Here is a 13200-nt window from a genome sequence, read left to right as displayed (position 1 = left end):
TAGGGGAGGGGAGGGAAATATATCCCTGGTGGTGGGGTCCATTTGGAGGTGGCGGAAATGACGGCGGATGATACGATGTATGTGGAGGTTGGTGGGGTAATGGGTGAGGAACAGTGAGGTTCTGTTCTGGTGGCGATTGGAGGGGTGGGGCTCAGGGCGGAGGAGCGGGAAGTGGAGGAGATGCGGTGGAGAGCACGTCTGGGGGGAAATTGCGGTCTTTGAAGAAGGAGGCCATCTGGGTTGTACGGTATTGGAACTGGTCCTCCTGGGAGGACTTCTAAAACATGACCACTTTGGCCTGATGTCTCATCTGTTTACATATAAACAAAAGGCCTCTCAAAATCCTTTTCATCTCTGTACCAAACCAGACTGATCGAAGCCAGGCCTGGTTTATTACCCCTCTGATAAAAAATCAAGGTCATGGTATCCTTGAGCCAAGGAACAGCTTTTAGGGAAAAAAAGGGACTAGCTTTGTGACACACTCCACTGTAAGCAGATCTCTCACTATACTTTAGTAAGGATATATTAGCCCTGGTTGGATTGCAACATAGGACTTAAGGGGTTATTTTATGAGAAGATTTAGTTTTTAGAAAGCCAAGGAATTATCTGATCGACGTTTTCAAGATATCAACAGGAAAAGACAGGGTAGATAAATTAATTCCACTGGTTGGTGATTCTAGAATTAGGGAGCATAATCTGAGAATTAGGTAAGGCCATTCAGGAGAGATATTTGGAAGCACACAAACAGTGTAAATATTTGGAATATTCTCTCACAAATGGCAGTGGATGTTGGATCAGTTGTTAATGTTAAACCTGAGAGCGAAATATTTTTTGTTAAGCAAGGACATTAAAGGAGATGGGCCAAATGCAGATTTGATAAGTTAGGCCACAGATTGACTATGATTTTATTCAATGATGGAATAAGCTTGAGGGGCTTAATGACCTACTCTAGCTCCAATGTTACAGAAGATAGCATAAGCATTACCAATCAGGTAAAATACACTATTGGAGGCAATAGTTAGTCCGGCGGTGGCCACATTTGTTCTGTGCATCAAGAATTGAATGAGATTTGGGCAGTGCATGCATAAAATCAAAGTCTTTAAAACAGGGAATTTTTCGAGCCATGACGACAACTAAAAAATACATTATAAACCTTAGACATGTGAAAGATACACTTTAAATGAAAGCAACACAAAGTCAGGGAGAGCGATAAAGGAAGGCAATGCCCCAAAGAGAACAACAGATTCACAAAATCATTTGCAGCTTGACTGACAAAATATTACTTTTAAAGAGGAACTGCAATATAGCATCAAGGACAGTTACATTCTTGACACATTTCACTGACATTCAAATTTACTTATAATTTTACAGAACGGAAATGGACCAATTAGCCCAGCTGTTCATGCTTCACATGATTCTCCTCCCACATCACGTCATTACACACCATCACCCTACTTTTCTAATTTAGCTATACAAAATGTAGGTTCCCTTTAAATTCATCTGTACCATCTTCCACAATCTTATGTGGCAATGGGTTCCACATTTGTGCTATTTTCTACACAAACATGGTTTGTCCTGAGTTTCTTATTCGATTTATTCATGACTTTTATATTTGTGGCCCTTCATTTTGCAATCTCCCGTATCTTTCCCACTGAACCCCTTCACAATTTTCAAATGTTCTATCCTGTCATTTCTGAAGCTTTTCTTCTCAAAGAAGAGCCCCAGACTTCACAATTTTTGATTATTGCATTCTCCCAGTTTAGATTAGATTAGATTACTTACAGTGTTGAAACAGGCCCTTCGGGCCAATAAGTCCACACCGACCCGCCGAAGCGCTACCCACCCAGACCCATTCCCCTACCTTTACCCTTTCACCTAACACTACAGGCAATTTAGCATGGTCAACTCACCTAACCTGCACATTTTTGGAGTGTGGGAGGAAACCGGAGCACCTGGAGGAAACCCACGCAGACACGGGGAGAACGTGCAAACTCCACACAGTCAGTCTCCTGAGGCGGGAATTGAACCCAGGTCTCTGGCGCTGTGAGGTAGCAGTGCTAACCACTGTGCCATCATGGCATCATCTTTCTAAATGATTTTGCATATGCTCCAAAATGATTTTTATCTTTTTTATAACATGAATAATTGAATCTTGTGAAATACTCAGTTTGAATTTTGTTCTGTCACAGATAAATCCCTGAGCTTTTCTGCATTTTTTAACTGTCTTGCTAACCTGCATTGTGATTTTTAATGACTATTAACGTCCAGCCCTAAATCTACTTGCAGTTGCATCAAATGTTAATGTGAATATGTAAATAAGATAATCTACATCATCATTGGAAGTTATCTAAGATCACATAGCTACAAGGAGATGGTTGTCTTTCACAACCGTTGTCATCAAAGTGAAGCCTTGCCCTGCACGTGGTTCCTATTTATCATGTTTAAACAAAAGGTAATGTTTGCTGACAATGAGCTCCCTGTAATCTTTATCAACCCTAATCCCAATCAATGCAAAAGAGCAGATGGTGACAGCAGGTAAATAGATCATGAAATAGATGAAGAGGTAATTAATTTTAAAAAAATGTTGAGTGCAGCAACAGTACAGAAAAGCAGTGTACTTGACATTGCCCTGACAGGAGTGCTCTGAGCATTTGCATGCCCAAATTGTGCTGAAACATGGTTGAACTGGCAGTGTGAATTTACATGGTTCCACACAGCATTTAGACCAGACACAAAGGTGAGTAAGAAACAGTTTAGTTTGCATTACCACACCAAGGGAGAGCAGACATCATCTTTGTCAGACAAGGGATCAGCAGCTATGTATGATACAGTAATTACAGCATTCAATGGATACAGTACTTAGAAAACACACCATTACTGAGTGGATACATTGCCTCCAGTGACCAAGTAAGAGTACTGACTCTTTTAAATTGGCTGGCAGAAAGTTGTGAGTACAACAAATTAAAATAATTCATCCAGGACCAAATCAACATGGAGTCTGAGGCGAGACATGAACAGATATTTTGCATTCGAGGATGATTTAATGGTATCAAAAGCCCATATGATTAACCAAGAAAGTAGTCATTCAAAACAGAACTATAATTTGAAGTTACAGGGCACCTTTTTGAAGAAAAATGACTGATTTTGTGCAGTTTGTGGGGCTCTGGAGTGAAAGTGTGAATGCACAGAAATAAGGAAATGTGATAAGGGCACGGTAGCTGCTGTAAACATATGTTTTTGGTTTGAATGTCTACACTGGTGTGAAGATTGTCCTGCCAAAGTAAAAATGATAATTTTAAAGCACTGCATCACATTTTGATCAGAGCAAAAGCAAACTCAACAAAAACTGGCAAATTGAAATTGAAATTATACTCTGCTTAATACTCTTCAGAAGTAATATTTTGGACAAAGAAACATAATGGTGTTGTGAATAACTTGTTGATTTATTAAATGAAATTGGTCAGACCGATGGCCCACTGGCTCAATATGCTTCAAAGATTACATTAATGTAACATGGATGTCAGAAGTGTTGTGCCAACACATGCAATTCTGTTCAATGGCCAAGGCCCACAAAATTATTTGAAAAGAATTCCAACTGAAATAATGTGCAATCCATTGGAAAGAACAAAGGGCATTATTGTTGCTATCATCATTTCTGTCCAGACTGTGGGAACATCTTGAATAGATTATTTTGAGCAGAGGGGGAAGATGTTTTTGATTGTGGTTGACTACTATTCAGGGTGAATGGAGGTAAAATATCTACACAGTCACATGCCTGAAGCGGTCACTGCACATTGCAAATCCTCAACATTTGGGATTCCAGGCCTCATCATTCACACTTTTCGTGTGTGTACTTTTAAAACTTATGAACTTGCCCACAAGACTAACTCACTGAGATATTTGCAAACTAATAGCCAGAAAGGGATTAAGATAAAGTCTTTATTGAAAAAGAATGATCACATTAATCTTCTACTGCTAACTTATCATTCTATAATGCTACAGGCTAATCTGTCTCTATTTGAGTTTCCAATGACAAGGAAGCTGCACTCAATTTCAGACCCTTTCACGTCAATTATGTGTTCTGTGATGGACGTAATAGATGGATAAGTAGCATTCCACTCATTCACTGAATTATAATAATTGTTAGAGTACACAATCTACTGACTCTGCAGTCTGGAGATCTATGTGGATCTTTGATCAAAATCATAAAGAACATTACTACACCTGGAATGCAATCTTGTGGAGACAGAAATTGGGATGGTGAGGAAAAACAGGAGACAACCTTCCACAGAGTTGACCAGTTATTCTGGAGACCTGAGAGATGGCACAAAAACAGAACTGGTATCATCTGACAATTCTCATTCTGCTCAGAGTTTGAGAGAGAGTACCATAAGGAGAAAGTGAGGATTGCAGATGCTGGAGATCAAAGTCGAGAATGTGGTGCTGGAAAAGCACAGCAGGTCAGGCAGCATCCGAAAAGCAGGAGAATTGACGTTTCGGTCCTTGGATGCTGCCTGACCTGCTGTGCTTTTCCAGCAGTACATTCACGAGAAAGTACCATGTAAAGCCCTTTTGAAAGCCCATGTAAATTGATTTGAAAAGAATAATGTAGTAGTGTTATTGAGTGGTAAAATTAAAGAGTTGATGTTTGGCTTAGAGTTTTAATTTAGAATCAAACAGCATCTTAAGTCATTATTTTTTTACAAAAAAGGCAAATCCTTTTGTTAATTTTCCCATTGTTTATTTTCTTCGTTAGGGAAGTTATAGCTTTGAGGGTGTCCCCCTGCATCCAGAATGAAATGATGATTTTTTTTCTGTTCTAAACCAGCAACAACAGTGCTTTTTAAGCATGAATAAGTTTATTATCAATCAATTTGGCTGTGTCATGTACACTCCTTTTAAAAGTGATAACTCCTGGAGCAGGACTTGAAGGGGAGTTTCTGTAATCCTTACTATGTACATCAACATTGTTTAATTAAAGCTTCCTATATAAACATTTGGAATGCAACTCTGTACAGAATCATACAGCATGCAAACAGACTCTTTGGAATGAGGCTGGGAGCCTCGGGGTGGAGTGATAAATGGGAGGGGGGGTGGGGCTGGGGAGAAGGTAGTTGAGAGTGCAGTAGGTGAATGGAGGTGGGAGTGAAGGTGATAGGTTGGAGAGGAGGGTAGAGCGGACAGGTGGGAAGGAAGATTGGCAGGTGGGATAGGTCAAGAGGACAGTCTGAGCTGAAAGGTTGGAACTGGGGTAAAGTGGGAGCAGGGGAAATGAGGAAACTGGTGAAGTCCACATTGATGCCATTTTGAAGGGTCCCAAGATGGAAGATGATGCATTCTTCTTCCAGGTATCGGGTGGTGAGGGAGTGGTGGTGGAGGAGGCACAGGACCCACATGTCCTCGGCATAGTGGGAGGGGGGAGTTGAAATGTTCAGCCATTGGGCGGTGGGGTTGATTGGTACGGGTGTCCTGGAGATGTTCTCTGAAGTGCTCTGTGAGACGGCATCGGTCTCCCAATGTGGAGGGGACCGCATCGCAAGCAACGGACACAATAAATGACGTGTGAAAGTGCAGGTCAAACTTTGATGTATGTGGAAGACTCCTTTGGGGCCTTGGGCAGAAGTGAGGGGGGAGGTGTGAGCGCAGGTTTTGCAATTCCTGCGGTGGCAGAAGGTGCCAGGAGGGAAGGGTAGGGTGTTGGGGGGCGTGGACCTGACGAGGTAGTCACGGAGGGAATAGTCTTTATGGAAAGCAGATAAGGAAGGGGAGGGAGATGTATCTCTGGTAGTGGGGTTCATTTGAAGGTGGTGGAAATGTTAGTTGATAATGGGGTGGAAGGTGAGGACCAGAGGGGTTCTGTCCTTCTTGTGGATAAAGGGGTGGGGTTCGAGGGCAGAGGTGTGGGACTTGGATGAGATACATTGGAGGGCATCTTCAACCACGTAGGAGGCCACCTGGTGTGTTCTGAGGTGGAACTAGTCCTCCTGGGGGCGGATGCAGCAAAGGCAGAGGAATTGGCAATACAGGATTGCAGGAGGTAGGGTGGGAGGAGGTGTAATCCAGGTAGCTATGGGAGTCAGTGGGTTTGTAGAAAATTTCAGTGTTGAGTCAATCACCGTTGATGGAAATGGAGGGGTCCAGGAAGGGGAGGCAGGTGTCAGAGATGGACCAGGTGAATTTAAGGTCAGCCTGGAACGTGTTGGTGAAGTTGATGAACTGTTCAACCTCCTCGTGGGAGTGGTCATCAATGTAGCAGATGAAAAGGTGGGGAGTGGTGCCAGTGTAACTTTGGAAGGTAGACTGTTCTACAAAGCCGACGAAGAGACAGGCATAGCTGGGGCCCACATGGGTGCCGTGGCTACCCCTTTCATCTGGAGGAAGTGGGAGGATTCAAAGAAGACACTGTTGAGGGTAAGGACCAGTTCAGCCAAAAGATTAAGAGTGTCAGTGGTAGAGTAATGGTGGGGACATCGGGAGAGAAAGAAACTGAGGGCTTGGAGGCCCTGGTCATGGTGGATGGAGGTGTAGAGGGACTGGATGTCCATGTGAAGACAAGGTGTTGGGGGCCAGGGAAACGGAAGTCTTGGAGGAAGTAGAGGGTGTGGATGGGGTCCCGAACGTATGTGGGGAGTTCCGAGACCGGGGATAGGACAGTGTTGAGGTAGGTGGAGATGAATTCGTTGGGGCAGGAGCATGCTGAGACGATGGGTTGGCCAGGGTAGTTCAGGCTTGTGCATCTTAGGTAGGAGGGAGAATCGGACGTTGCGGGGGTTCCCAAACTAGAGTTTATTTGCAGCCCTGTTCGTTGTTTCACTTCTTCAGTCATTCTTCACGGATTACTGTGTCCCATGCAATCACTGCGATTCGCTACTTGCCACAGTGGACCAAATACTCGCGCGAAAGCGGTGCCAGCGATCTGCAAAAGAATGAGTGGTGATTTGTAGCCCTGCGTGGGAAGATGAGCCGAGCTCCAGAAGGGCTTGATCGTATCGACAGAGAGTGCACTTAAAATAAGCAGCCCCACGTAGCTACTTGTGCACTGGGTTTGACAGAGCGGCAGCTTCAGAGCTGAAGCAGCTTCTGCAGAAACAATTGATACTCGCCGGATCTAGTGACGTCAGCGCCGGCAAGAAACTGCGAGCTCCGCCCCCCCCGTGACCCGCGGAATGCTGGGAGCTTCCAGCCAATGGCGGCGCGATCCCTGCACTGACATCAGCGCGCGAGCCCGAGCTCGAGCCCCAGAGCAGCCGCACGCGCTTCGCAGGCCGCGGGCAGAAGAAAAAGTCAAAACAGCGGCGCCATCGCCGCCATCTCCACAAGCGACGGCGGCGCCACTTCCCGGTAAGGACAAGGGAGTTGCTCGGCTACGGAGTCGGAGACAGACCGGGGGGCGGGCAGTTGACATCGACTCCCGAACGCGGAGTTTTCCCCTTTCCTCTCCTCCTCCCCCCAAACACACACACACACCCTCCTCCTCCGCAGGCCTAGATTTCAACTGACCGCCTGGCCTTATCGCCTGCAAACCCGCGGAGGAAATCTTTTTCTTTCCTCTGACTCAGGGCTGAAGCGGCCAAGCCGGTTCGCAGCCAGAGCTTCGAGCTCATTCTTGGCCCCGGCTCCAACCTCTCCAGGCAGTCCCTCCCCCCTGTGTGTGTGTGTGTGTGTGTGTGCCGTGACCATAGCGCGACTCAGGAGAGACAGCGCCGGCCCAGGGAACAACCAAACCCGCTGGCGGTAGAAGTCCTGCCCCCTCCTCTTATTGGCGCGTCCAAATACATGCGCCTTTGCTATTGGCTGACCGATGCGTCAGTTGCTGGGCAGGCCGCTGCCTTTCGAGAAGCATGTTTGTGTGATCGGAAGGATAAAGTTGTCACTTGGACAGTATGGAGTTGTGACTGAGCAGCTTCGCAGATGCTCCCCAGTTATCTTGTTTTATTTTGTCGTCCGGAAATTACTTTGAATAAGCTATAAGGTGGTGCTTTTTATGCTTAGCTTTCACGGCGAGTGAACTTATCACATTTGTGAAAATATACTTTTAAATATCGAAACAAAGGTGATCAAAAGTGATCTTTCAGATCTGTGGAATATTATTGAAATGTAGCCTTATTGGTGGACTAACGAGATGTTTAATGAAATGTTATGAACTACTGGTTCAACAGTTGAAATGAGACATTCTCGTGAATCATCTGCCCGAACGCCATTGAGCCATTCTTTTCAAAAACATTTCACAGCAGGTGGTAGAAATTTGAAGCTCTCTTCTGCAAATGAAAACTGATGCCAGATCAAATAATTGTAAAACTGATTTTTTTTTACAAGGTATGCCTTGTGCATGAAGTTAGATTGCAGATTAGTCAGATCGCATTGAAATGCAATAAGCTTAGAGCACTAAATATCTACTTGTGTTTACTTGAGCAGGTTTCTTGGTTTAAATGTACAGGACACGACCCAGATACACAATCTGCGTGCATTTTTTCTCTTTTTCACAGGAAGGCATGGCGCAACAATTTAAGAAAAGTAATTGTCCTTTTTTGAAAAGAAGCAGATTATGTTCTGACGGAACATGAAATGCCTTGAAATTACTTACCGATTTCATAGTGTGGAATGTAATTACTCTAATGGAATAAATTAGTTTTACATCTCCAATTTGCATGGGAGTGGGGAGGTGGTTGATGTACCTCAACTGGTTGATCGAGCCAATAATTTGTCACTTTCTCAACACGTACACCAATATCTCCTATTACTTGGTTTGAACATTTTGTTTATAGTCCATCATCAGTCAGTGTTTTAATCACTGGTCATTTAATATGAGGTAATATTTGTCAGATTTGACCTTGATCTTTTAGCATCGTTTGTGAATTCTGTTGAGTTTTAAGTGTTTTCTTAAATGCTGTATTGAATTGTTTTTGCTTTGCGAATAAGAGTTCTGTAATGATTCACCTTTCAAAATTTCAGCAGTTTTCCAGTTTGTTGCATTAGTCAAATTATACATGAGTAATTAATTTATCTATGCATTGAACCAGTAAATCATTGTTAATATTTTCCTAGGTTCCAGGATTTTATTAGTTGTCCTCTCCTAAGTTTAAGGTAGATCTGCCAGAAGTGGCTAAAGTTTAAATTATTCATTCAGGCTACTCTTAACTTATAACATGATGGAACTGTAAATTGATATCTAGAACAATCTTAAAAGAACAATCATTCTTTGTTCAGAAGCATTTCTCGTACAATAACCTTGAGGTTATTTTTAAACTACTTTGACATTGCTCTGAAGTTATGGTTTAATTTGGAATTAAGATCAGAGAGTCATAGAGATATACAGCATGGAAACAGACCCTTTTGTCCAACTCCATGCCGACCAGTTATCCCAACCCAACCTCGTCCTGCCTGCTATCACCCGACCCACATCCCTCCTAACCCTTCCTATTCGTATACCCATCCAGATGCCTTTTAAATGTTGCATTTGTACTCGTCTCCACCACTTCCTTTGGCAGCTCATTGCCATGCATGTACCATCCTCTGCATGAAAAAGTTGCCCCTTAAGTCTCTTTTATATGTTTCCCCTCTCACCCTAAACCTATGACCTCTACTTCTGGACTCCTCCACCCCAGGAAACAGACTTTATCTATTTAACCTATCCATGCCCCTCATGATTTTATAAACCTCTATAAGGTCACCCCTCAGCCTCCAATGCTCCAGGGAAAATAGCCTAGCCTATTCAGCCTCTCCCTATAGCTCAAATCCTCCAACCCTGGCAACCTCTTTGTAATTTTTTTCTGAACTCTTTTCAAGTTTCACAACATCCTTCCGATAGGAAGGAGACCAGAATTGCACGCAATATTCCAACAGTGGCCTAACCAACATACTGTACAGCTGCAACATGACCTCCCAACTCCTATACTCAATACTCTGACCAATAAAGGAAAGCATACCAAACACCACCTTCACTATCCTATCTACCTGTGGCTCCACTTTCAAGGAACTATGAACCTGCACTCCAAGGTCTCTTTGTTCAGCAACACTCCCTCAGATCTTACATTAAGTGTATAAGTCCTGCTAAGGGTTGCTCTCCCAAAATGCAGCACCTTGCATTTATCTAATTTAAACTCCATCTGCCACTCCTCAGCCAATTGGCCCATCTGATCAAGATCCCATTGTAATCAGAGGTAACCTTCGCTGTCCACTATACCTCCAATTTTGCTGTCGCCTGCAAAATTACTAACTATACCTCTTACGCTCAAGTTCAAATCGTTTATATAAATGACGAAAAGTAGTGGACCTAGCACCGCTGGTCTCAGGCCTCCAGTCCAAAAAACAATCCTGCACCATCACCCTCTGTCTTCTACCTTTGAGCTGGTTTGTACCAAATGGCTAATTCTCCCTGTATTCAGTGAGATCTAACCTTGCTAACCAGTGTCCCATGGGAAACCTTGTTGAATGCCTTACTGAAGTCCGTATAGATCATGTCCACTGCTCTGCCCTCATCAATCCTCTTTATTACTTCAAAAAACTCAATCAAGTTTGTGAGACATGATTTCGTATGCACAAAACCATGTTGACTATCCCTAATCAGTCGTTGCCTTTCCAAATATGTGTAAATCCTGTCCCTCAGGATTCTCTCCAACAACTTGCCCACCCACCGACGTCAGGCTCACTGGTGTACAGTTCCCAGGCTTGTCCTTACCACCCTTCTTACATAGTGGCACCACATTAACTAACCTCCAGCCTTTTGGCACCTCACCTGTGACTTGCGATGATATAAATATCTCAGCAGGGGCCTAGCAATCACCTCCCTCACTTCCCACAGCGTTCTAGGATACGCGTGATCAGACCCAGGTGATTTATCGGATTTTATGTGTTTCAAGACATCCAGCACTTTTCCTTCTGTAATATGGACATTTTTCAAGATGTTACCATCTATTTCCCTACATTCTATATCTTCCATGTCCTCTTCCACAGTAAATACTGATGCAAAATACTCGTTTAGTATCTCCCCCATCTTCTGTGGTTCTACACCAAGGCTGTCATGCTGATCTTTGAGGGGAGAAAGTGAGGTTGCGAATGCTGGAGATCAGAGCTGAAAATGTGTTGCTGGAAAAGCGCAGCAGGTCAGGCAGCATCCAGGGAACAGGAGAATCGACGTTTCGAGCATAAGCCCTTCTTCAGGAATGAGGAAAGTTTGTCCAGCAGGAACTCTTTGTAGAGGGAGGAAGAGAACTTGATCTCCAGCATCTGCAGACCGCACTTTCTCTTCAAAGATTTCAACCTACTGCGAATCCTCTTACAAGGATGCCTTCCTTCAAGAAGCTCTCTTCCTCCCTCTACAAAGATTTCCTGCTGGACAAACTTTCCTCATTCCTGAAGAAGGGCTTATGCCCGAAACGTCGATTCTCCTGTTCCTTGGATGCTGCCTGACCTGCTGATCTTTGAGGGGTCCAATTCTCTCCCTAGTTACCCTTTTGTCCTTACTTACTGGAACAGGAGTCGGCAATTCAGCCCTTAAAGTCTGTCCTGCCATTCAGTGAGATCATAGCTGATGTGTGATGTAACTACGTATACATGCTTTCGACCCAAATCCGTTAATAACTTTGCGGAACAAAAATCTCAGTGATTTAAAACTAACAACTTATCTAGTAGCAACTGCCATTTGTGGTCGAGTGTTCCAACCCTATGTGCTTTGTTACATCTATCCTGAATGGTCTGGCCCTAATTACTTGCCCCGAGTTCTAGAATCTCCAACCAGCGGAAGTAATTTATCTCTAACTACCCTGTCTTATCAGCCTTGTCCAGTTAATATCTTAAATTTCTCTTCATAATTTGAAGTCTCTAGGTAATCTGTATTGTTATGTGTTGTCAGTGGCTGAAAAGTTCTTTTCCCTAAGCTTTCCTTGTAATCCTCTCTTGTGAGATGGAATCATAGAATTTTACAGAAGGAATCCATTTGGCCCATCGGGTCTATACAGACTCCCAAAAGAGGTACCCAGCGAGTCCCATTCTCAAATCCTATCTCATTTGCCCTCTAAAGTAATGCATAGATGGACTGACTCGAGTGCAGTATAGAAAGCTGTGTTGTGAATTGAATAAACTCGTTATGCTGCAATGACTGCAATACAAGGAGGTATTTTGTTGTAAAGTGCTTCCAGAACTTAGATGTTTGTCAGTAACCAGAGCAAAAACCAAGTTCAAGTTGCCACCTTGTAACTTTGTTATGATCTCAGACCAGTACTGTCTTGATTGGTCAAGATCACTCAGTATTCTAATGCAAAGGCAAAATATAACCACACTGGGAATTTGAAATATAAAACTGAAAATGCTGGAAGTACTAAGCAAGTTAGGCATTATTTGTGGAGAGAGATACCGAATTAATAATTTTTTTTTGGTGTCAATGTGCACAGTCATTCCAACAATGAAAATGCCATCAGTCCTTACTGATTGCATTATAATGTTGCGCCAAAGAGTTCACTCATGAGCTCTGATGTTAATATTAAAAGGAGAAAAATGATGTGGATGGAAAGTTGGGTTAATTGCCCACTTCGCACTAAGTTTTTTTACGTTTTCTTGCGTCTAACATTTGAGACGAGTGATTTCAAGTGGAAAGGGTTTTCTGTTAGTTCACAAATATTTCATGAGGAAAGTAATATCAGAGGGATAACTTCAAATGTCAGAATGGTGATGGCAGCAATTTAGAATATTTTATCTGTTTAAAGATTCAATTTGTGATTTATTTTTATTGTTAAAAAAATTTCAATAATTTTTAGTCATTAAAAATGTTTGTTGAAGTTCATTGCTTTGTACGTAATTCTATTTCCTGGATCAGTGGTGCTGGAAGAGCACAGCAATTCAGGCAGCATCCGAGGACAGGCAAAATCGACGTTTCGGGCAAAAGCCCTTCATCAGGAATAAAGGCAGAGAGCCTGAAGCGTGGAGAGATAAGCTAGAGGGGGGGGGGGGGGGGGAGAGAGTAGCATAGAGTACAATAGGTCAGTGGGGAAGGAGATGAACGTGATAGGTCAGGGAGGAGAGGGTGGAGTGGATAGGTGGAAAAGAAGCTGGGCAGGTCGGACAAGTCCGGACAGGTCAGGGGACCGAGTTTCTGGAGGTTAGAAGCTAGGATGAGGTGGGGGAAGGGGAAATGAGGAAACTGTTAAAATCCACATTAATGCCCTGGGGTTGAAGTGTTCCGAGGCAGAAGATGAGGCGTTCTTC

General features: G+C 43.4%; 1 protein-coding gene across 3 annotated transcripts in view; it reads left to right on the top strand.

The window, feature by feature from the left end:
- Positions 1-7214: 7214 nt before the first annotated feature.
- The window catches only part of nek7 (NIMA-related kinase 7), a 190118-nt gene continuing 184132 nt past the window's right edge, over positions 7215-13200 (top strand). For 2 of the 3 annotated variants that reach the window (XM_043699781.1, XM_043699783.1), the window contains exon 1: positions 7215-7341. The gene's annotated coding sequence lies outside the window, so the exon portion shown is untranslated. The remainder of the gene's footprint in view (positions 7342-13200) is intronic. The other variant, XM_043699782.1, reaches the window with a different exon arrangement.

Source organism: Chiloscyllium plagiosum, chromosome 11 (genome assembly GCF_004010195.1).
Source record: "Chiloscyllium plagiosum isolate BGI_BamShark_2017 chromosome 11, ASM401019v2, whole genome shotgun sequence".
Classification (NCBI taxonomy): domain Eukaryota; kingdom Metazoa; phylum Chordata; class Chondrichthyes; order Orectolobiformes; family Hemiscylliidae; genus Chiloscyllium; species Chiloscyllium plagiosum.
The sequence above is the reverse complement of the archived record's forward strand: the minus strand, read 5'-3'. Positions and strand labels throughout refer to the sequence as shown.